Genomic DNA, 25098 nt, shown 5'->3' on the forward strand with positions numbered 1-25098 from the left:
TACAAAGAGCAGTTTAGAAACAGTTTTTGTAGAATCTGAAAGTGGATATTTGGAGCGCTTTGAGGCGAGGCTGGGAAATGAAATATCTTCACCTAAAAACTAGACAGAAGCATTCTCAGAGACTTCTTCCTCATGTGCGCATTCAACTCACAGAGTTGAACCTGCCGTTTCACAGAGCAGTTTGGAAAGACTCTATTGGTGTAAACTGCAATTCGATATTTGGAGCTATTTGAGGCCTATGCAAGGAAAAGGAAATATCTTCTGATAAAAACTAGACTGAATCATTCTCAGAACCTTCTGTGTGATGAGAGCATTCAATTCACAGACTTGAACCTTCCTTCTGATAGAGCACTTTTGAGACCCACTTTCATTGCCATCTGAAGATGGATGTTTGGAGCGCTTTTTGGCCAATGCTGCAATACGAAATATCATCACATAAAAACTAGACAGAAGCATTCTCAGAAACCTCTTTGCGATGAGTGCCTTCCACTCACAGAGTTGAACGTTCCTTTTGATAGAACAGTTTTGAAACACTGTTTTGGTAGTATCTGGAAGTGTTGATTCGGAGCGCTTTGAGGCCTGTGTAGGAAAAGGAAATATCTTCACGTAAAAAGTAGACAGAAGCATTCTCAGAAACTTCTTTGTGAGGAGGGCATTCAACTCACAGAGTTGAACCTTCCTATTGATAGAGAAGTTTTGAAACACCCTTTTTGTAGAATTTGCAGGTGAATATTTGGAGCGATTGGAGACCTATGCTTGAAATGGAAACATCTTCACATGAAAACTGGACAGAAGAATTCTCAGAAACCTCTTCGTAATGAGTGCTTTCAACTCACAGAGTTGAAGCTTCCTTTCCAAAGAGCAGTTTTGAAACACTTTTCTGTAGAATCTGGAAGTGGATATTTGGAGCGCTTTGAGGCCTATGCTGGGAAGTGAAATATCTTCACCTAAACACTAGACTGAAGCATTCTCAGAAACTTCTTCACGATCTGTGTATTCAACTCACAGCTTTGAACCTTTCTTTTCGTAGAGCAGTTTTGAAACCCACTTTTTGTAGAATCTGCAACGGCATATTTGGAGCGCTTTGAGGCGTGTGCTTGAAAAGGAAATATTTTCACATAAAAGCTAGACAGAAGCATTCTCAGAAACTTCTTTCTGATGTGTGCATTCGACTCACAGAGTTGAACCTGTCTTTTGATAGAGGAGTTTGGAAACTCCCTTTTTGTAAAATCTGCAAGTTGATATTTGGAGCTATTTGAGGCCTGTGCTGTAAAAGAAAATATTTTCACATAAACACTAGACACAAGCCTTCTAAGAAACTTCTGTGTGATGAGTGCATTCAGCTCACAGACTTGAACGCTGGTTTTGATAGAACAGTTTGGAAACACCCCTCTTGTAGGATCTGCAGGTGTTTATTTGGAGCGCATTGAGGCCTAGGTTGGAAAAGGAAATATCTTCACATAAACAGTAGACAGAAGCATTCTCGGAAACTTCCTTGTGATGAGTGCATTGTACTCACAGAGTTGAAAGTTCCTTTTGATAGAAGAGTTTTGAAACACTGCTTTTATAGACTCTACAAGTGGCTATTTGGAGCGCTTTGAAGCCCAGGCGGGAAAACGAAATATCTTCACATAAGAACTAGACAGTAGCGTTCTCAGAAACATTTTGCGATGTGCGCATTCAACTCACCGAGTGAAACCTGGCTTTTGGTAGAGCAGTTTTGAAACACTCTTTTTCTAGGATCTGCAAGTGGATATTTGGAGTGCTAAGAGGTCAACGCTGGAAAAGGAAATATCTTCACATGAGAACTAGACGGAAGCATTGTCAGAAACTTCCGTGTGCTTCATGCATTCAACTCACATAGTGGAATCTTCCTTTTGATAGCACAGTTTTGACACACTCCTTTCGTAGAATTTGCTCGTGGATGTTTGGAGCGATTTGAGGCCTATGCTGGAAAAGAAAATATCTTCCCATAAAAACTAGACAGAAGAATTCTCAGAAATCTTTTCCGATGCGTGCATTCAACTCACCGAGTGGAACCTGCGTTTTGATAGAGCAGTTTTGAAACACTCTTTTTGTAGAATCTGAAAGTGGATATTTGGAGTGCTAAAGGGCCAACACTGGAAAAGTAAATATCTTCACCTGAGAACTAGACGGAAGGATTCTCAGAAACTTCCGTGTGCTTTATGCGTTCAACTCATATAGTGGAATCTTCCTTTGGATAGCACAGGTTTGAAACACTCCTTTTGTAGAATTTGCTACTGGATGTTTGGAGCGATTTGAGGCCTGTGCTGGAAAAGGAAATACCTTCACCTAAAAAGTACACACAAGCATTCTCAGAAACTGTTTCACCATACGTGCCTTCAACTCACAGAGTTGAAACTGCCTTTCGATAGGGCAGTTTGGAAACACTCTCTTTGTAATATCTGCAAGGGGATATTTGGAGCGATTTGAGGCCTATGCAAGGAAAAGGAAATATCTTCGCCTAAAAACGAGACAGAAGCATTCTCAGAAGCTTCTGTGGATGAGTGCATTCAACTCACAGACTTGAACCTTCCTTTTGATAGTTCAGTTTTGAAACACTCTTTCAGTCCCATCTGAAGGTGGATATTTGGAGCACCTTTAGGCCAATGCTGGAAAATGAAATATCATCACATAAAAACTAAACAGAAGAATTCTCAGAAACCTCTTTGTGATGAGTGCATTCAACTCACAGACGTGAAAGTTCCTGTAGATGGAAGAGCTTTGAAACACTCTTTTGGTGGGATCTACAAGTGTTTATTCGGAGCACTTTGAGGCCTATGATGGAAAAGGAAATATCTTCACGTAGAAATTAGACAAAAGCATTCTCAGCAAGTTCCCTGTGTTTTGGGCATTCGACACACAGAGTTCAACCTGCCTTTTGATAGAGAAGTTTTGCAACACTCTTTTTGTACAATCGGCAAGTGGATATTCAGAGCGCTTTGAGGCCTATGTTGGAAAAGGAACTATCTTCACGTGGAAACTAGACAAAAGCATTCTCAGAAAGTTCCCTGTGTTTTGGGCATTCAACACACAGAGTTCAACCTGCCTTTTGATAGAGAAGTTTTGCAACACTCTTTTTGTGGAATCTGCAAGTGGATATTTGGAGAGCTTTAAGTCCTATGCTGCAAAAGGAAATCTCATTGCATACAAGATTGACAGAAGCATTCTCAGAAACTTCTTTGTGATGAGTGCCTTCAACTCACAGAGTTGAACGTTCCTTTTGATAGAACAGTTTTGAAACACTGTTTTTGTAGTATCTGGAAGTGTTGATTCGGAGCGCACTGAGGCCTGTGTTGGAAAAGGAAATATCTTCGCGTAAAACATAGATAGAAACATTCTCAGAAACTTCTCTGTAAGGAGTGCATTCAACTCACAGAGTTGAACCTTCCTATTGATAGAGAAGTTTTGAAACACCCTTTTTGTAGAATTTGCAGGTGAATATTTGGAGCGATTAGAGACCTATGCTTGAAATGGAAACATCTTTACATGAAAACTAGACGGAAGAACTCCCAGAAACCTCTTCGCAATGAGTGCTTTAAACTCACAGAGTTGAAGCTTCCTTTCCAAAGAGCAGTTTTGAAACACTTTTCTGTAGAATCTGGAAGTGGATATTTGGAGCGCTTTGAGGCCTATGCTGGGAAGTGAAATATCTTCACCTAAACACTAGATTGAAGCATTCTCAGGAACTTCTTCACGATCTGTGTATTCAACTCACAGCTTTGAACCTTTCTTTTCGTAGAGCAGTTTTGAAACACACTTTTTGTAGAGTCTACAACGGCATATTTGGAGCGCTTTGAGGCGTATGCTTGAAAAGGAAATATTTTCACATAAAGGCTAGACAGAAGCATTCTCAGAAACTTCTTTCTGATGTGTGCATTAAACACACAGAGTTGAACCTGCCTTTTGATGGAGGAGTTTGGAAACACCCTTTTTGTAAAATCTGCAAGTTGATATTTGGAGCTATTTGAGGCCTATGCTGTAAAAGAGAATATTTCCACATAAACACTAGACAGAAGACGTCTAAGAAACTTCTGTGTGGTGAGTGCATTCAGCTCACAGGCTTGAACGTTGGTTTTGATAGAACATTTTGGAAAGACCCCTTTTGTAGAATCTGCAGGTGTTTATTTGGAGCGCTTTGAGGCCTATGTTGGAAAAGGAAATTTCTTCACATAAAAACTAGACAGAAGCATTCTCAGAAACTTCCTTGTGATGAGTGCATTCTACTCACAGAGTTGAACGTTCCTTTCGATAGAACAGTTTTGAAACACTCTTTTTATAGACTCTGCAAGTGGCTATTTAGAGCGCTTTGAGTACTGTGCTGGAAAACGAAATATCTTCACATAAAAACTAAACCGAAGCACTCTCAGAAACTTTTTGCGAGGTGCGCATTCAACTCACCGAGTTGAACCTTCCTTTTGGTAGAGCAGTTTTGAAACACTCTTTCTAGGATCTGCAAGTGGTTATTTGGAGTGCTAAGAGGCCAACACTGGAAAAGGAAATAACTTCACATGAGAACTAGACGGAAGCACTGTCAGAAACTTCCGTGTGCTTTATGCCTTCAACTCAAATAGTGGAATCTTCCTTTTGATAGCACAGTTTTGAAACACTCCTTTTGTAGAATTTGCTAGTGGATGTTTGGAGCGATTTGAGGCCTATGCTGGAAAAGGAAATATCTTCTCATAAAAACTAGAGAGAAGCATTCTCAGAAACTTCTTTTTGATGAGTGCATTCAACTCACAGACTTGAACCTTCCTTTTGGAAGAGCAGTTTTGAAACACTCTTCTTGTAGAATCTGCAAGTGGATATTTAGAGCGCTTTGAAGCCTTTGCTGGGAAATGAAATATCTTCACCTAAAACTTAGACAGTAGCATTCTCAGAAGCTTCTTCACGATGCGTGCATTTGACTCACAGAGTTGAACCTGCCTTTTGATAGAGCAGTTTGGAAACACTCTTTTTGTAAAATCTGCAAGTGGATGTTAGGAGGGCTTCGGGGCCAATGTTGGAAAAGGAAATATCTTCACGTGAAAACTAGGCAGAAGCATTCTCAGAAAATTCTTTGCGATGAGTGCATTCAACTCACAGACTTGGACCTTCCTTTTCAAAGAGCAGTTTAGAAACAAAGTTTTTGTAGAATCTGCAAGTGGATATTTGGAGCGCTTTGAGACGATGCTGGGAAATGAAATATCTTCAACTAAAAACTAGACAGAAGCATTCTCAGAGACTTCTTCATGATGTGTTCATTCAACTCACAGAGTTGATCCTGCCGTTTGACAGAGCAGTTTGGAAATACTCTATTCGTATAATCTGCAAGTCGATATTTGGAGCGATTTCAGGCCTATGCAAGGAAATGGAAATATCTTCTGATAAAAACTAGACTGAAGTATTCTCAGAACCTTCTGTGTGATGAGAGCATTCAACTCACAGACTTGAACCTTCCTTCTGATAGAGCATTTTTGAGACCCTCTTTCAGTGCCATCTGAAGGCGGATATTTGGAGCGCTTTTTGGCCAATGTTGGAATAAGAAATATCATCCCATAAAAACTAGACAGAAGCATTCTCAGAAACCTCTTTGTGATGAGTGCCTTCAACTCACAGAGTTGAACGTTCCTTTTGATAGAACAGTTTTGAAAAACTGTTTTTTTAGAATCTGCAAGTGTTTTTTGGAGCGCTTTGAGGCCTATGTTGGAAAAGGAAATGTCTTCACATACAAAGTAGACAGAAGCAATCTCGGAATCTTCTTTGTGGTGAGTGCATTCAATTTACAGAGTTGAACCTTCCAATTGATAGAGAAGATTTGAAACAGCCTTTTTGTAGAATGTGCAAGTGAATATTTGGAGGTATTTGAGGCCTAGATTTTAAATGGAAGCATCTTCACATGAAAACTAGACAGGAGAATTCTCAGAAACGTCTTTGTGATGAGTGCATTCAACTCACAGACTTGAAGCTTCCTTTTGAAAGAGCAGTGTTGATACACGCTTTGCTAGAATGTGCAAGTGGATATATGGAGCGCTTTGAGGCCTATGCTGGAAAAGGATATCTCTTCACGTAAAAGCTGGAAAGAAGCATTCTCAGAAACTTCTTTGTGATGTGTGCCTTGAACTCACAAAGTTCAACCTTTCTTTTGGTAGAGAAGTTTTGAAACACTCTTTTAGTAGAATTTTCAAGTGGATGGATGGAGTGCTTGGAGGCCAATGCTGGAAAAGAAAATATGTTCACGTAGAAACTACATAAAAGCATTCTCAGAAGGTTCCCTGTGCTTTGGGCATTGAACTCACAGAGTTCAACCTACCTTTTGATAGAGCAGTTTTGAGACACTCTTCGTAGAATCTGCCAGTGGACATTAAGAGCGCTTTGAAGCCTTTGCTGCAAAAGGAAATATCATTGCGTAAAAGCTAGATGGAAGCATTCTGTGAACCTTCTGTGTGATGAGTGCATTGAACTCACAGAGTTGTACCTTCCTTTTGGTAGAAAAGTATTGCAACACTGTTTTTGTAGAATTCGCAAGTGGATATTTGGAGCTCTTTGAGGCTTATGCTGGAAAAGGAAATATCTTCATATAGAAGCTAGACAGAAACATTATCAGAAACTTCTATGTCTTGAGGGGATTGAACTGAGAGAGTTGAAGATTCCTTTTCCTGGAGCAGTCCTGCAACACTCTTTTTGTGGAAACTGCAGGTGGAAATTTGGTGCGATTGCGGCATCTAGTGGAAAAGGAAATACTTGCAGATGAAAACTAGACAGAACCATTATCAGAAACTTCTTTCTGATGAGTGCATTCAACTCACAGACTTGAACCTTCCTTTTGAAAGAGCAGTTTTGAAACACTCTTTTTGTAGAATCTGCAAGTGCATATTTGGAGCGCTTTGAGGCCTATGCTGGGAAATGAAATATCTTCACCTAAAAACTAGACAGAAGCATTCTCAGAAACTTCTTCACGATATGTGCATTCAACTCACAGAGTTGAAACTTTCTTTTCATAGAACACTTTTGAAACACACTTTTTGTAGAGTCTGCAACTGCATATCTGGAGCGCTTTGAGGCCTATGCTTGAAAAGGAAATATCTTCACATGAACACTAGACAGAAGCATTCTCAGAAACTTCTTTGTGATGTGAGCATTCAACTCACAGAGTTGAACCTTCCTTTTGATAGAACAGTTTGGAAACACCCTTTTTAGAAAATCTGCAAGTGGATATTTCGAGCTTTTGGAGGCCTATGCTGGAAAAGAAAATATCTTCACATAAACCCTAGACAGAACCATTCTCAGAAACTTCAGTTTGACGTGTGCATTTAACTCACAGTCTTCAACGTTCATTTTGATAGAACATTTTGGAAACACTCCTTTTGTGGAGTGTGCCAGGGCTTATTGTGAGCGCTTTGAGACCTATGTTAGAAAAGGAAATGTCTTCTTATAGAAACTAGACAGCAGCATTCTCAGAAACTTCCTCGTGATGAGTGAATTCTACTCACAGAGCTGAACATTCCTTTGGATAGAACAGTTTTGAAACACTGTTTTTGTATAGTCTGCAAGTGGATAATTGGAGCGCTTTGAGGCCTGTGCTGGAAAACGAAATATCTTCACATAAAAACCAGACAGAAGCATTCTCAGAAACTTTTTCTCATGTGCATATTCAACTCACCGTGTTGAACCTGCCTTTTGATAGAGCAGTTTTGAAACACTCTTTTTCTAGAATCTGCAAGTGTATATTGGAGTGCTAAGAGGCCAACAATGGGAAAGGAAATATCTTCCCATGAGAACTAGACGGAAGCATTCTCAGAAACTTCCGTGTGCTTTATGCGTTTAACTCACATAGTGCAATCTTCCTTTAGATAGCGCTTTTTTGAAACACTCTTTTTGTAGAATTTGCTAGTGGATGTTTGGGGCTATTTGAGGCGTGTGCTGCAAAAGGAAATATCTTCACATAAAAAGTAGACAGAAGCATTCTCAGAAACTTCTTTGTCACGACTTCATTCAACTCACAGACTTGAAACTTCCTTTTGAAAGAGGAGTTTTGAAACACTCTTTTTGTAGAATCTGCAAGTGGATATTTGGAGCGCTTTGAGGCCTATGCTGGGAAGTGATATATCTTCACCTAAAAACTGGACAGAAGCATTCTCAGAAACTTCTTTGTGAGGAGTGCATTCAACTCACAGAGTCGAACCTTCCTATTGATAGAGAAGTTTGGAAACACCCTTTTTGTAGAATTTGCAGGTGAATATTTGGAGCGATTTGAGAAATATGCTTGAAATGGAAACATCTTCACATGAAAACTAGACGGAAGAACTCTCAGAAACCTCTTCGTAATGAGTGCTTTCAACTCACAGAGTTGAAGCTTCTTTTCCAAAAAGCAGTTTTGAAACACTTTTCTTTAGAATCTGGAAGTGGATATTTGGAGCGCTTTGAGGCCTATTCTGGGAAGTGAAATATCTTCACCTAAACACTAGACTGAAGCTTTCTCAGAAACTTCTTCACGATATGTGTATTCACCTCACAGCTTTGAACCTTTCTTTTCATAGAGCAGTTTTGAAACACACTTTTTGTAGAATCTGCAACGGCATATTTGGAGCGCTTTGAGGCGTATGCTTGAAAAGGAAATATTTTCACATAAACGCTAGACAGAAGCATTCTCAGAAACTTCTTTCTGATGTGTGCATTCTACACACAGAGTTGAACCTGCCTTTTGATAGAGGAGTTTGGAAACACCCTTTTTGTAAAATCTGCAAGTTGATATTTGGAGCTATTTGAGGCCTATGCTGTAAAAGAAAATATTTTCACATAAACACTAGACAGAAGACGTCTAAGAAACTTCTGTGTGGTGAGTGCATTCAGCTCATAGGTTTGAACGTTGGTTTTGATAGAACATTTTGGAAAGACCCCTTTTGTAGAATCTGCAGATGTTTATTTGGAGGGCTTTGAGGCCTATGTTGGAAAAGGAAATTTCTTCACATAAAAACTAGACAGAAGCATTCTCAGAAACTTCCTTGTGATGAGAGCATTCTACTCACAGAGTTGAACGTTCCTTTTGATAGAACAGTTTTGAAACACTCTTTTTAGAGACTCTGTAAGTGGCTACTTGGAGCGCTTTGAGTCCTATGCTGGAAAACGAAATATCTTCACATAAAAACAACAGCGAAGCACTCTCAGAAACATTTTGCGAGGTGCGCATTCAACTCACCGAGTTGAAGCTTCCTTTTGGTAGAGCAGTTTTGAAAAACTCTTTTTCTAGGATCTGCAAGTGGATATTTGGAGTGCTAAGAGGCCAGCACTGGAAAAGGAAATAACTTCACATGAGAACTAGACGGAAGCATTGTCAGAAACTTCCGTGTGCTTTATGCCTTCAACTCAAATAGTGGAATCTTCCTTTTGATAGCACAGTTTTGAAACACTCCTTTTGTAGAATTTGCTAGTGGATGTTTGGAGCGATTTGAGGCCTATGCTGGAAAAGGAAATATCTTCACATAAAAACTAGAGAGAAGCGTTCTCAGAAACTTCTTTATGATGAGTGCATTGAACTCACAGCCTTGAACCTTCCTTTTGGAAGAGCAGTTTTGAAACACTCTTTTTGTAGAATCTGCAAGTGGATATTTAGAGCGCTTTGAAGCCTATGCTGGGAAATGAAATATCTTCACCTAAAACGTAGACCGTAGCATTCTCTGAAGCTTCTTCACGATGCGTGCATTCAACTCACAGAGTTGAATCTCATTTTGATAGAGCAGTTTGGAAACACTCTTTTTGTAAAATCTGCAAGTGGATATTACGAGGGCTTCGGGTCAATGTTGGAAAAGGAAATATCTTCACATGAAAACTAGACAGAAGCATTCTCAGAAACTTCTTGGTGATGAGTGCATTCAACTCACAGACTTGAACCTTCCTTTACAAAGAGCAGTTTAGAAACACAGTTTTTGTAGAATCTGAAAGTGGATATTTGGAGCGCTTTGAGGCGAGGCTGGGAAATGAAATATCTTCACCTAAAAACTAGACAGAAGCATTCTCAGAGACTTCTTCCTCATGTGCGCATTCAACTCACAGAGTTGAACCTGCCGTTTCACAGAGCAGTTTGGAAAGACTCTATTGGTGTAAACTGCAATTCGATATTTGGAGCTATTTGAGGCCTATGCAAGGAAAAGGAAATATCTTCTGATAAAAACTAGACTGAATCATTCTCAGAACCTTCTGTGTGATGAGAGCATTCAACTCACAGACTTGAACCTTCCTTCTGATAGAGCACTTTTGAGACCCACTTTCATTGCCATCTGAAGATGGATGTTTGGAGCGCTTTTTGGCCAATGCTGCAATACGAAATATCATCACATAAAAACTAGACAGAAGCATTCTCAGAAACCTCTTTGCGATGAGTGCCTTCCACTCACAGAGTTGAACGTTCCTTTTGATAGAACAGTTTTGAAACACTGTTTTGGTAGTATCTGGAAGTGTTGATTCGGAGCGCTTTGAGGCCTGTGTAGGAAAAGGAAATATCTTCACGTAAAAAGTAGACAGAAGCATTCTCAGAAACTTCTTTGTGAGGAGGGCATTCAACTCACAGAGTTGAACCTTCCTATTGATAGAGAAGTTTTGAAACACCCTTTTTGTAGAATTTGCAGGTGAATATTTGGAGCGATTGGAGACCTATGCTTGAAATGGAAACATCTTCACATGAAAACTGGACAGAAGAATTCTCAGAAACCTCTTCGTAATGAGTGCTTTCAACTCACAGAGTTGAAGCTTCCTTTCCAAAGAGCAGTTTTGAAACACTTTTCTGTAGAATCTGGAAGTGGATATTTGGAGCGCTTTGAGGCCTATGCTGGGAAGTGAAATATCTTCACCTAAACACTAGACTGAAGCATTCTCAGAAACTTCTTCACGATCTGTGTATTCAACTCACAGCTTTGAACCTTTCTTTTCGTAGAGCAGTTTTGAAACCCACTTTTTGTAGAATCTGCAACGGCATATTTGGAGCGCTTTGAGGCGTGTGCTTGAAAAGGAAATATTTTCACATAAAAGCTAGACAGAAGCATTCTCAGAAACTTCTTTCTGATGTGTGCATTCGACTCACAGAGTTGAACCTGTCTTTTGATAGAGGAGTTTGGAAACTCCCTTTTTGTAAAATCTGCAAGTTGATATTTGGAGCTATTTGAGGCCTGTGCTGTAAAAGAAAATATTTTCACATAAACACTAGACACAAGCCTTCTAAGAAACTTCTGTGTGATGAGTGCATTCAGCTCACAGACTTGAACGCTGGTTTTGATAGAACAGTTTGGAAACACCCCTCTTGTAGGATCTGCAGGTGTTTATTTGGAGCGCATTGAGGCCTAGGTTGGAAAAGGAAATATCTTCACATAAACAGTAGACAGAAGCATTCTCGGAAACTTCCTTGTGATGAGTGCATTGTACTCACAGAGTTGAAAGTTCCTTTTGATAGAAGAGTTTTGAAACACTCTTTTTATAGACTCTACAAGTGGCTATTTGGAGCGCTTTGAAGCCCAGGCGGGAAAACGAAATATCTTCACATAAGAACTAGACAGTAGCGTTCTCAGAAACATTTTGCGATGTGCGCATTCAACTCACCGAGTGAAACCTGGCTTTTGGTAGAGCAGTTTTGAAACACTCTTTTTCTAGGATCTGCAAGTGGATATTTGGAGTGCTAAGAGGTCAACGCTGGAAAAGGAAATATCTTCACATGAGAACTAGACGGAAGCATTGTCAGAAACTTCCGTGTGCTTCATGCATTCAACTCACATAGTGGAATCTTCCTTTTGATAGCACAGTTTTGACACACTCCTTTCGTAGAATTTGCTCGTGGATGTTTGGAGCGATTTGAGGCCTATGCTGGAAAAGAAAATATCTTCCCATAAAAACTAGACAGAAGAATTCTCAGAAATCTTTTCCGATGCGTGCATTCAACTCACCGAGTGGAACCTGCGTTTTGATAGAGCAGTTTTGAAACACTCTTTTTGTAGAATCTGAAAGTGGATATTTGGAGTGCTAAAGGGCCAACACTGGAAAAGTAAATATCTTCACCTGAGAACTAGACGGAAGGATTCTCAGAAACTTCCGTGTGCTTTATGCGTTCAACTCATATAGTGGAATCTTCCTTTGGATAGCACAGGTTTGAAACACTCCTTTTGTAGAATTTGCTACTGGATGTTTGGAGCGATTTGAGGCCTGTGCTGGAAAAGGAAATACCTTCACCTAAAAAGTACACACAAGCATTCTCAGAAACTGTTTCACCATACGTGCCTTCAACTCACAGAGTTGAAACTGCCTTTCGATAGGGCAGTTTGGAAACACTCTCTTTGTAATATCTGCAAGGGGATATTTGGAGCGATTTGAGGCCTATGCAAGGAAAAGGAAATATCTTCGCCTAAAAACGAGACAGAAGCATTCTCAGAAGCTTCTGTGGATGAGTGCATTCAACTCACAGACTTGAACCTTCCTTTTGATAGTTCAGTTTTGAAACACTCTTTCAGTCCCATCTGAAGGTGGATATTTGGAGCACCTTTAGGCCAATGCTGGAAAATGAAATATCATCACATAAAAACTAAACAGAAGAATTCTCAGAAACCTCTTTGTGATGAGTGCATTCAACTCACAGACGTGAAAGTTCCTGTAGATGGAAGAGCTTTGAAACACTCTTTTGGTGGGATCTACAAGTGTTTATTCGGAGCACTTTGAGGCCTATGATGGAAAAGGAAATATCTTCACGTAGAAATTAGACAAAAGCATTCTCAGCAAGTTCCCTGTGTTTTGGGCATTCGACACACAGAGTTCAACCTGCCTTTTGATAGAGAAGTTTTGCAACACTCTTTTTGTACAATCGGCAAGTGGATATTCAGAGCGCTTTGAGGCCTATGTTGGAAAAGGAACTATCTTCACGTGGAAACTAGACAAAAGCATTCTCAGAAAGTTCCCTGTGTTTTGGGCATTCAACACACAGAGTTCAACCTGCCTTTTGATAGAGAAGTTTTGCAACACTCTTTTTGTGGAATCTGCAAGTGGATATTTGGAGAGCTTTAAGTCCTATGCTGCAAAAGGAAATCTCATTGCATACAAGATTGACAGAAGCATTCTCAGAAACTTCTTTGTGATGAGTGCCTTCAACTCACAGAGTTGAACGTTCCTTTTGATAGAACAGTTTTGAAACACTGTTTTTGTAGTATCTGGAAGTGTTGATTCGGAGCGCACTGAGGCCTGTGTTGGAAAAGGAAATATCTTCGCGTAAAACATAGATAGAAACATTCTCAGAAACTTCTCTGTAAGGAGTGCATTCAACTCACAGAGTTGAACCTTCCTATTGATAGAGAAGTTTTGAAACACCCTTTTTGTAGAATTTGCAGGTGAATATTTGGAGCGATTAGAGACCTATGCTTGAAATGGAAACATCTTTACATGAAAACTAGACGGAAGAACTCCCAGAAACCTCTTCACAATGAGTGCTTTAAACTCACAGAGTTGAAGCTTCCTTTCCAAAGAGCAGTTTTGAAACACTTTTCTGTAGAATCTGGAAGTGGATATTTGGAGCGCTTTGAGGCCTATGCTGGGAAGTGAAATATCTTCACCTAAACACTAGATTGAAGCATTCTCAGGAACTTCTTCACGATCTGTGTATTCAACTCACAGCTTTGAACCTTTCTTTTCGTAGAGCAGTTTTGAAACACACTTTTTGTAGAGTCTACAACGGCATATTTGGAGCGCTTTGAGGCGTATGCTTGAAAAGGAAATATTTTCACATAAAGGCTAGACAGAAGCATTCTCAGAAACTTCTTTCTGATGTGTGCATTAAACACACAGAGTTGAACCTGCCTTTTGATGGAGGAGTTTGGAAACACCCTTTTTGTAAAATCTGCAAGTTGATATTTGGAGCTATTTGAGGCCTATGCTGTAAAAGAGAATATTTCCACATAAACACTAGACAGAAGACGTCTAAGAAACTTCTGTGTGGTGAGTGCATTCAGCTCACAGGCTTGAACGTTGGTTTTGATAGAACATTTTGGAAAGACCCCTTTTGTAGAATCTGCAGGTGTTTATTTGGAGCGCTTTGAGGCCTATGTTGGAAAAGGAAATTTCTTCACATAAAAACTAGACAGAAGCATTCTCAGAAACTTCCTTGTGATGAGTGCATTCTACTCACAGAGTTGAACGTTCCTTTCGATAGAACAGTTTTGAAACACTCTTTTTATAGACTCTGCAAGTGGCTATTTAGAGCGCTTTGAGTACTGTGCTGGAAAACGAAATATCTTCACATAAAAACTAAACCGAAGCACTCTCAGAAACTTTTTGCGAGGTGCGCATTCAACTCACCGAGTTGAACCTTCCTTTTGGTAGAGCAGTTTTGAAACACTCTTTCTAGGATCTGCAAGTGGTTATTTGGAGTGCTAAGAGGCCAACACTGGAAAAGGAAATAACTTCACATGAGAACTAGACGGAAGCACTGTCAGAAACTTCCGTGTGCTTTATGCCTTCAACTCAAATAGTGGAATCTTCCTTTTGATAGCACAGTTTTGAAACACTCCTTTTGTAGAATTTGCTAGTGGATGTTTGGAGCGATTTGAGGCCTATGCTGGAAAAGGAAATATCTTCTCATAAAAACTAGAGAGAAGCATTCTCAGAAACTTCTTTTTGATGAGTGCATTCAACTCACAGACTTGAACCTTCCTTTTGGAAGAGCAGTTTTGAAACACTCTTCTTGTAGAATCTGCAAGTGGATATTTAGAGCGCTTTGAAGCCTTTGCTGGGAAATGAAATATCTTCACCTAAAACTTAGACAGTAGCATTCTCAGAAGCTTCTTCACGATGCGTGCATTTGACTCACAGAGTTGAACCTGCCTTTTGATAGAGCAGTTTGGAAACACTCTTTTTGTAAAATCTGCAAGTGGATGTTAGGAGGGCTTCGGGGCCAATGTTGGAAAAGGAAATATCTTCACGTGAAAACTAGGCAGAAGCATTCTCAGAAAATTCTTTGCGATGAGTGCATTCAACTCACAGACTTGGACCTTCCTTTTCAAAGAGCAGTTTAGAAACAAAGTTTTTGTAGAATCTGCAAGTGGATATTTGGAGCGCTTTGAGACGATGCTGGGAAATGAAATATCTTCAACTAAAAACTAGACAGAAGCATTCTCAGAGACTTCTTCATGATGTGTTCATTCAACTCACAGAGTTGATCCTGCCGTTTGACAGAGCAGTTTGGAAATACTCTATTCGTATAATCTGCAAGTCGATATTTGGAGCGATTTCAGGCCTATGCAAGGAAATGGAAATATCTTCTGATAAAAACTAGACTGAAGTATTCTCAGAACCTTCTGTGTGATGAGAGCATTCAACTCACAGACTTGAACCTTCCTTCTGATAGAGCATTTTTGAGACCCTCTTTCAGTGCCATCTGAAGGCGGATATTTGGAGCGCTTTTTGGCCAATGTTGGAATAAGAAATATCATCCCATAAAAACTAGACAGAAGCATTCTCAGAAACCTCTTTGTGATGAGTGCCTTCAACTCACAGAGTTGAACGTTCCTTTTGATAGAACAGTTTTGAAAAACTGTTTTTTTAGAATCTGCAAGTGTTTTTTGGAGCGCTTTGAGGCCTATGTTGGAAAAGGAAATGTCTTCACATACAAAGTAGACAGAAGCAATCTCGGAATCTTCTTTGTGGTGAGTGCATTCAATTTACAGAGTTGAACCTTCCAATTGATAGAGAAGATTTGAAACAGCCTTTTTGTAGAATGTGCAAGTGAATATTTGGAGGTATTTGAGGCCTAGATTTTAAATGGAAGCATCTTCACATGAAAACTAGACAGGAGAATTCTCAGAAACGTCTTTGTGATGAGTGCATTCAACTCACAGACTTGAAGCTTCCTTTTGAAAGAGCAGTGTTGATACACGCTTTGCTAGAATGTGCAAGTGGATATATGGAGCGCTTTGAGGCCTATGCTGGAAAAGGATATCTCTTCACGTAAAAGCTGGAAAGAAGCATTCTCAGAAACTTCTTTGTGATGTGTGCCTTGAACTCACAAAGTTCAACCTTTCTTTTGGTAGAGAAGTTTTGAAACACTCTTTTAGTAGAATTTTCAAGTGGATGGATGGAGTGCTTGGAGGCCAATGCTGGAAAAGAAAATATGTTCACGTAGAAACTACATAAAAGCATTCTCAGAAGGTTCCCTGTGCTTTGGGCATTGAACTCACAGAGTTCAACCTACCTTTTGATAGAGCAGTTTTGAGACACTCTTCGTAGAATCTGCCAGTGGACATTAAGAGCGCTTTGAAGCCTTTGCTGCAAAAGGAAATATCATTGCGTAAAAGCTAGATGGAAGCATTCTGTGAACCTTCTGTGTGATGAGTGCATTGAACTCACAGAGTTGTACCTTCCTTTTGGTAGAAAAGTATTGCAACACTGTTTTTGTAGAATTCGCAAGTGGATATTTGGAGCTCTTTGAGGCTTATGCTGGAAAAGGAAATATCTTCATATAGAAGCTAGACAGAAACATTATCAGAAACTTCTATGTCTTGAGGGGATTGAACTGAGAGAGTTGAAGATTCCTTTTCCTGGAGCAGTCCTGCAACACTCTTTTTGTGGAAACTGCAGGTGGAAATTTGGTGCGATTGCGGCATCTAGTGGAAAAGGAAATACTTGCAGATGAAAACTAGACAGAACCATTATCAGAAACTTCTTTCTGATGAGTGCATTCAACTCACAGACTTGAACCTTCCTTTTGAAAGAGCAGTTTTGAAACACTCTTTTTGTAGAATCTGCAAGTGCATATTTGGAGCGCTTTGAGGCCTATGCTGGGAAATGAAATATCTTCACCTAAAAACTAGACAGAAGCATTCTCAGAAACTTCTTCACGATATGTGCATTCAACTCACAGAGTTGAAACTTTCTTTTCATAGAACACTTTTGAAACACACTTTTTGTAGAGTCTGCAACTGCATATCTGGAGCGCTTTGAGGCCTATGCTTGAAAAGGAAATATCTTCACATGAACACTAGACAGAAGCATTCTCAGAAACTTCTTTGTGATGTGAGCATTCAACTCACAGAGTTGAACCTTCCTTTTGATAGAACAGTTTGGAAACACCCTTTTTAGAAAATCTGCAAGTGGATATTTCGAGCTTTTGGAGGCCTATGCTGGAAAAGAAAATATCTTCACATAAACCCTAGACAGAACCATTCTCAGAAACTTCAGTTTGACGTGTGCATTTAACTCACAGTCTTCAACGTTCATTTTGATAGAACATTTTGGAAACACTCCTTTTGTGGAGTGTGCCAGGGCTTATTGTGAGCGCTTTGAGACCTATGTTAGAAAAGGAAATGTCTTCTTATAGAAACTAGACAGCAGCATTCTCAGAAACTTCCTCGTGATGAGTGAATTCTACTCACAGAGCTGAACATTCCTTTGGATAGAACAGTTTTGAAACACTGTTTTTGTATAGTCTGCAAGTGGATAATTGGAGCGCTTTGAGGCCTGTGCTGGAAAACGAAATATCTTCACATAAAAACCAGACAGAAGCATTCTCAGAAACTTTTTCTCATGTGCATATTCAACTCACCGTGTTGAACCTGCCTTTTGATAGAGCAGTTTTGAAACACTCTTTTTCTAGAATCTGCAAGTGTATATTGGAGTGCTAAGAGGCCAACAATGGGAAAGGAAATATCTTCCCATGAGAACTAGACGGAAGCATTCTCAGAAACTTCCGTGTGCTTTATGCGTTTAACTCACATAGTGCAATCTTCCTTTAGATAGCGCTTTTTTGAAACACTCTTTTTGTAGAATTTGCTAGTGGATGTTTGGGGCTATTTGAGGCGTGTGCTGCAAAAGGAAATATCTTCACATAAAAAGTAGACAGAAGCATTCTCAGAAACTTCTTTGTCACGACTTCATTCAACTCACAGACTTGAAACTTCCTTTTGAAAGAGGAGTTTTGAAACACTCTTTTTGTAGAATCTGCAAGTGGATATTTGGAGCGCTTTGAGGCCTATGCTGGGAAGTGATATATCTTCACCTAAAAACTGGACAGAAGCATTCTCAGAAACTTCTTTGTGAGGAGTGCATTCAACTCACAGAGTCGAACCTTCCTATTGATAGAGAAGTTTGGAAACACCCTTTTTGTAGAATTTGCAGGTGAATATTTGGAGCGATTTGAGAAATATGCTTGAAATGGAAACATCTTCACATGAAAACTAGACGGAAGAACTCTCAGAAACCTCTTCGTAATGAGTGCTTTCAACTCACAGAGTTGAAGCTTCTTTTCCAAAAAGCAGTTTTGAAACACTTTTCTTTAGAATCTGGAAGTGGATATTTGGAGCGCTTTGAGGCCTATTCTGGGAAGTGAAATATCTTCACCTAAACACTAGACTGAAGCTTTCTCAGAAACTTCTTCACGATATGTGTATTCACCTCACAGCTTTGAACCTTTCTTTTCATAGAGCAGTTTTGAAACACACTTTTTGTAGAATCTGCAACGGCATATTTGGAGCGCTTTGAGGCGTATGCTTGAAAAGGAAATATTTTCACATAAACGCTAGACAGAAGCATTCTCAGAAACTTCTTTCTGATGTGTGCATTCAACACACAGAGTTGAACCTGCCTTTTGATAGAGGAGTTTGGAAACACCCTTTTTGTAAAATCTGCAAGTTGATATTTGGAGCTATTTGAGGCCTATGCTGTAAAAGAAAATATTTTCACATAAACACTAGACAGAAGACGTCTAAGAAACTTCTGTGTGGTGAGTGCATTCAGCTCATAGGTTTGAACGTTGGTTTTGATAGAACATTTTGGAAAGACCCCTTTTGTAGAATCTGCAGATGTTTATTTGGAGGGCTTTGAGGCCTATGTTGGAAAAGGAAATTTCTTCACATAAAAACTAGACAGAAGCATTCTCAGAAACTTCCTTGTGATGAGAGCATTCTACTCACAGAGTTGAACGTTCCTTTTGATAGAACAGTTTTGAAACACTCTTTTTAGAGACTCTGTAAGTGGCTACTTGGAGCGCTTTGAGTCCTATGCTGGAAAACGAAATATCTTCACATAAAAACAACAGCGAAGCACTCTCAGAAACATTTTGCGAGGTGCGCATTCAACTCACCGAGTTGAAGCTTCCTTTTGGTAGAGCAGTTTTGAAAAACTCTTTTTCTAGGATCTGCAAGTGGATATTTGGAGTGCTAAGAGGCCAGCACTGGAAAAGGAAATAACTTCACATGAGAACTAGACGGAAGCATTGTCAGAAACTTCCGTGTGCTTTATGCCTTCAACTCAAATAGTGGAATCTTCCTTTTGATAGCACAGTTTTGAAACACTCCTTTTGTAGAATTTGCTAGTGGATGTTTGGAGCGATTTGAGGCCTATGCTGGAAAAGGAAATATCTTCACATAAAAACTAGAGAGAAGCGTTCTCAGAAACTTCTTTATGATGAGTGCATTGAACTCACAGCCTTGAACCTTCCTTTTGGAAGAGCAGTTTTGAAACACTCTTTTTGTAGAATCTGCAAGTGGATATTTAGAGCGCTTTGAAGCCTATGCTGGGAAATGAAATATCTTCACCTAAAACGTAGACCGTAGCATTCTCTGAAGCTTCTTCACGATGCGTGCATTCAACTCACAGAGTTGAATCTCATTTTGATAGAGCAGTTTGGAAACACTCTTTTTGTAAAATCTGCAAGTGGATATTACGAGGGCTTCGGGTCAATGTTGGAAAAGGAAATATCTTCACATGAAAACTAGACAGAAGCATTCTCAGAAACTTCTTGGTGATGAGTGCATTCAACTCACAGACTTGAACCTTCCTTTACAAAGAGCAGTTTAGAAACACAGTTTTTGTAGAATCTGAAAGTGGATATTTGGAGCGCTTTGAGGCGAGGCTGGGAAATGAAATATCTTCACCTAAAAACTAGACAGAAGCATTCTCAGAGACTTCTTCCTCATGTGCGCATTCAACTCACAGAGTTGAACCTGCCGTTTCACAGAGCAGTTTGGAAACACTCTATTGGTGTAAACTGCAATTCGATATTTGGAGCTATTTGAGGCCTATGCAAGGAAAAGGAAATATCTTCTGATAAAAACTAGACTGAATCATTCTCAGAACCTTCTGTGTGATGAGAGCATTCAACTCACAGACTTGAACCTTCCTTCTGATAGAGCACTTTTGAGACCCACTTTCATTGCCATCTGAAGATGGATGTTTGGAGCGCTTTTTGGCCAATGCTGCAATACGAAATATCATCACATAAAAACTAGACAGAAGCATTCTCAGAAACCTCTTTGCGATGAGTGCCTTCCACTCACAGAGTTGAACGTTCCTTTTGATAGAACAGTTTTGAAACACTGTTTTGGTAGTATCTGGAAGTGTTGATTCGGAGCGCTTTGAGGCCTGTGTAGGAAAAGGAAATATCTTCACGTAAAAAGTAGACAGAAGCATTCTCAGAAACTTCTTTGTGAGGAGGGCATTCAACTCACAGAGTTGAACCTTCCTATTGATAGAGAAGTTTTGAAACACCCTTTTTGTAGAATTTGCAGGTGAATATTTGGAGCGATTGGAGACCTATGCTTGAAATGGAAACATCTTCACATGAAAACTGGACAGAAGAATTCTCAGAAACCTCTTCGTAATGAGTGCTTTCAACTCACAGAGTTGAAGCTTCCTTTCCAAAGAGCAGTTTTGAAACACTTTTCTGTAGAATCTGGAAGTGGATATTTGGAGCGCTTTGAGGCCTATGCTGGGAAGTGAAATATCTTCACCTAAACACTAGACTGAAGCATTCTCAGAAACTTCTTCACGATCTGTGTATTCAACTCACAGCTTTGAACCTTTCTTTTCGTAGAGCAGTTTTGAAACCCACTTTTTGTAGAATCTGCAACGGCATATTTGGAGCGCTTTGAGGCGTGTGCTTGAAAAGGAAATATTTTCACATAAAAGCTAGACAGAAGCATTCTCAGAAACTTCTTTCTGATGTGTGCATTCGACTCACAGAGTTGAACCTGTCTTTTTATAGAGGAGTTTGGAAACTCCCTTTTTGTAAAATCTGCAAGTTGATATTTGGAGCTATTTGAGGCCTGTGCTGTAAAAGAAAATATTTTCACATAAACACTAGACACAAGCCTTCTAAGAAACTTCTGTGTGATGAGTGCATTCAGCTCACAGACTTGAACGCTGGTTTTGATAGAACAGTTTGGAAACACCCCTCTTGTAGGATCTGCAGGTGTTTATTTGGAGCGCATTGAGGCCTAGGTTGGAAAAGGAAATATCTTCACATAAACAGTAGACAGAAGCATTCTCGGAAACTTCCTTGTGATGAGTGCATTGTACTCACAGAGTTGAAAGTTCCTTTTGATAGAAGAGTTTTGAAACACTCTTTTTATAGACTCTACAAGTGGCTATTTGGAGCGCTTTGAAGCCCAGGCGGGAAAACGAAATATCTTCACATAAGAACTAGACAGTAGCGTTCTCAGAAACATTTTGCGATGTGCGCATTCAACTCACCGAGTGAAACCTGGCTTTTGGTAGAGCAGTTTTGAAACACTCTTTTTCTAGGATCTGCAAGTGGATATTTGGAGTGCTAAGAGGTCAACGCTGGAAAAGGAAATATCTTCACATGAGAACTAGACGGAAGCATTGTCAGAAACTTCCGTGTGCTTCATGCATTCAACTCACATAGTGGAATCTTCCTTTTGATAGCACAGTTTTGACACACTCCTTTCGTAGAATTTGCTCGTGGATGTTTGGAGCGATTTGAGGCCTATGCTGGAAAAGAAAATATCTTCCCATAAAAACTAGACAGAAGAATTCTCAGAAATCTTTTCCGATGCGTGCATTCAACTCACCGAGTGGAACCTGCGTTTTGATAGAGCAGTTTTGAAACACTCTTTTTGTAGAATCTGAAAGTGGATATTTGGAGTGCTAAAGGGCCAACACTGGAAAAGTAAATATCTTCACCTGAGAACTAGACGGAAGGATTCTCAGAAACTTCCGTGTGCTTTATGCGTTCAACTCATATAGTGGAATCTTCCTTTGGATAGCACAGGTTTGAAACACTCCTTTTGTAGAATTTGCTACTGGATGTTTGGAGCGATTTGAGGCCTGTGCTGGAAAAGGAAATACCTTCACCTAAAAAGTACACACAAGCATTCTCAGAAACTGTTTCACCATACGTGCCTTCAACTCACAGAGTTGAAACTGCCTTTCGATAGGGCAGTTTGGAAACACTCTCTTTGTAATATCTGCAAGGGGATATTTGGAGCGATTTGAGGCCTATGCAAGGAAAAGGAAATATCTTCGCCTAAAAACGAGACAGAAGCATTCTCAGAAGCTTCTGTGGATGAGTGCATTCAACTCACAGACTTGAACCTTCCTTTTGATAGTTCAGTTTTGAAACACTCTTTCAGTCCCATCTGAAGGTGGATATTTGGAGCACCTTTAGGCCAATGCTGGAAAATGAAATATCATCACATAAAAACTAAACAGAAGAATTCTCAGAAACCTCTTTGTGATGAATGCATTCAACTCACAGACGTGAAAGTTCCTGTAGATGGAAGAGCTTTGAAACACTCTTTTGGTGGGATCTACAAGTGTTTATTCGGAGCACTTTGAGGCCTATGATGGAAAAGGAAATATCTTCACGTAGAAATTAGACAAAAGCATTCTCAGCAAGTTCCCTGTGTTTTGGGCATTCGACACACAGAGTTCAACCTGCCTTTTGATAGAGAAGTTTTGCAACACTCTTTTTGTACAATCGGCAAGTGGATATTCAGAGCGCTTTGAGGCCTATGTTGGAAAAGGAACTATCTTCACGTGGAAACTAGACAAAAGCATTCTCAGAAAGTTCCCTGTGTTTTGGGCATTCAACACACAGAGTTCAACCTGCCTTTTGATAGAGAAGTTTTGCAACACTCTTTTTGTGGAATCTGCAAGTGGATATTTGGAGAGCTTTAAGTCCTATGCTGCAAAAGGAAATCTCATTGCATACAAGATTGACAGAAGCATTCTCAGAAACTTATTTGTGATGAGTGCCTTCAACTCACAGAGTTGAACGTTCCTTTTGATAGAACAGTTTTGAAACACTGTTTTTGTAGTATCTGGAAGTGTTGATTCGGAGCGCATTGAGGCCTGTGTTGGAAAAGGAAATATCTTCGCGTAAAACATAGATAGAAACATTCTCAGAAACTTCTCTGTAAGGAGTGCATTCAACTCACAGAGTTGAACCTTCCTATTGATAGAGAAGTTTTGAAACACCCTTTTTGTAGAATTTGCAGGTGAATATTTGGAGCGATTAGAGACCTATGCTTGAAATGGAAACATCTTTACATGAAAACTAGACGGAAGAACTCCCAGAAACCTCTTCGCAATGAGTGCTTTAAACTCACAGAGTTGAAGCTTCCTTTCCAAAGAGCAGTTTTGAAACACTTTTCTGTAGAATCTGGAAGTGGATATTTGGAGCGCTTTGAGGCCTATGCTGGGAAGTGAAATATCTTCACCTAAACACTAGATTGAAGCATTCTCAGGAACTTCTTCACGATCTGTGTATTCAACTCACAGCTTTGAACCTTTCTTTTCGTAGAGCAGTTTTGAAACACACTTTTTGTAGAGTCTACAACGGCATATTTGGAGCGCTTTGAGGCGTATGCTTGAAAAGGAAATATTTTCACATAAAGGCTAGACAGAAGCATTCTCAGAAACTTCTTTCTGATGTGTGCATTAAACACACAGAGTTGAACCTGCCTTTTGATGGAGGAGTTTGGAAACACCCTTTTTGTAAAATCTGCAAGTTGATATTTGGAGCTATTTGAGGCCTATGCTGTAAAAGAGAATATTTCCACATAAACACTAGACAGAAGACGTCTAAGAAACTTCTGTGTGGTGAGTGCATTCAGCTCACAGGCTTGAACGTTGGTTTTGATAGAACATTTTGGAAAGACCCCTTTTGTAGAATCTGCAGGTGTTTATTTGGAGCGCTTTGAGGCCTATGTTGGAAAAGGAAATTTCTTCACATAAAAACTAGACAGAAGCATTCTCAGAAACTTCCTTGTGATGAGTGCATTCTACTCACAGAGTTGAACGTTCCTTTCGATAGAACAGTTTTGAAACACTCTTTTTATAGACTCTGCAAGTGGCTATTTAGAGCGCTTTGAGTACTGTGCTGGAAAACGAAATATCTTCACATAAAAACTAAACCGAAGCACTCTCAGAAACTTTTTGCGAGGTGCGCATTCAACTCACCGAGTTGAACCTTCCTTTTGGTAGAGCAGTTTTGAAACACTCTTTCTAGGATCTGCAAGTGGTTATTTGGAGTGCTAAGAGGCCAACACTGGAAAAGGAAATAACTTCACATGAGAACTAGACGGAAGCACTGTCAGAAACTTCCGTGTGCTTTATGCCTTCAACTCAAATAGTGGAATCTTCCTTTTGATAGCACAGTTTTGAAACACTCCTTTTGTAGAATTTGCTAGTGGATGTTTGGAGCGATTTGAGGCCTATGCTGGAAAAGGAAATATCTTCTCATAAAAACTAGAGAGAAGCATTCTCAGAAACTTCTTTTTGATGAGTGCATTCAACTCACAGACTTGAACCTTCCTTTTGGAAGAGCAGTTTTGAAACACTCTTCTTGTAGAATCTGCAAGTGGATATTTAGAGCGCTTTGAAGCCTTTGCTGGGAAATGAAATATCTTCACCTAAAACTTAGACAGTAGCATTCTCAGAAGCTTCTTCACGATGCGTGCATTTGACTCACAGAGTTGAACCTGCCTTTTGATAGAGCAGTTTGGAAACACTCTTTTTGTAAAATCTGCAAGTGGATGTTAGGAGGGCTTCGGGGCCAATGTTGGAAAAGGAAATATCTTCACGTGAAAACTAGGCAGAAGCATTCTCAGAAAATTCTTTGCGATGAGTGCATTCAACTCACAGACTTGGACCTTCCTTTTCAAAGAGCAGTTTAGAAACAAAGTTTTTGTAGAATCTGCAAGTGGATATTTGGAGCGCTTTGAGACGATGCTGGGAAATGAAATATCTTCAACTAAAAACTAGACAGAAGCATTCTCAGAGACTTCTTCATGATGTGTTCATTCAACTCACAGAGTTGATCCTGCCGTTTGACAG

The sequence above is a fragment of the Pongo abelii genome, chromosome Y (assembly GCF_028885655.2).
Source record: "Pongo abelii isolate AG06213 chromosome Y, NHGRI_mPonAbe1-v2.0_pri, whole genome shotgun sequence".
Lineage (NCBI taxonomy): Eukaryota > Metazoa > Chordata > Mammalia > Primates > Hominidae > Pongo > Pongo abelii.